This window comes from Penaeus monodon, chromosome 21 (genome assembly GCF_015228065.2).
Source record: "Penaeus monodon isolate SGIC_2016 chromosome 21, NSTDA_Pmon_1, whole genome shotgun sequence".
Lineage (NCBI taxonomy): Eukaryota > Metazoa > Arthropoda > Malacostraca > Decapoda > Penaeidae > Penaeus > Penaeus monodon.
This window is the reverse complement of record NC_051406.1, coordinates 37,131,015-37,132,049: the sequence shown is the minus strand read 5'-3', so window position 1 is coordinate 37,132,049 and position 1,035 is coordinate 37,131,015.

Sequence of the window (1,035 nt, the reverse complement as noted above, 5' to 3'; positions counted from 1 at the left end):
ATAATCAGTCTTTGCACTGAATTCAATTGGCCCTCAAGACAAATAAAAGTTTCCAGTCAACCGTCCTTAATCACGAAATATGCGAGTCATTACCATACTATTCCACAACGATATTTATGTGTGTTTTTTTCTAAGATCGTATATATAATTAGAATGTTTTAGACCAAAGAAAGATGTTAAAAAAGGCAGGAATTCTATTTAGTCCTTGTCTTTTCTCTCGTTATACTCTTGCGTTAAGGAAAATGAATCTTTGTATTAGAAAAAATTTAATATATTTCTTCCTAACCTATCCTAACATTTTATCCCACCCTTGGATATAGATAAGCGTGACATTCTTAAGACGCGGGCTAATCTCGACACTCTATGACGGAGACTAAGAAAAGCAGTATGACTAAGATGACTAATGAATAAGCAGGGAAATAAGGATAATGATACAGTGCCCCCCCCCCCCCCAAAAAAAAGCTGTTTATATAATCAACGTAAAAAAAAAAGCTGTTCATATATTCATCGCAAAAGACTGTTCATATATTCAGCGAAAAAAGAGAGAGAGAAAAAAAGTTTACACCACGTTCCGAGAAAAATGTTCATCCAGCAAAGTCAGGCATCCCTGGACGGACGGACTTTTGTGTTGTGAGTGTGACCAAAAGTTTCGTTTTACGTCAAATTATTCATTTTATGATCAAGTAAAGGACAGAGCACTTGAAAAAAAAAATTATCAAACATTTTAGATCTCCATGGTGAAAATTCCCTCAATATTATGCCAAGCTTGACAACTTGTAATTACAGCTCAGCCTAAAGGATTGGGTCGAAAACAAGAGAAAACACGCTGTTTCACGTTATTAGAACATCAGATGTCTTTAATGTGCGTTTCTGCAGATGTGAAGGTATCAAGACTCCTGCCACACTAGCGGCGGAGAAGTAAAACAGAGGAAACATGGCTCTGGAGCACCAGGGAAGATTTTGCCAAAGGCAGACACGGTGCTCTAGCCTGAAGTGGTGTCTGAACCTGCTATAACAGCATCCACACTTGAGAAC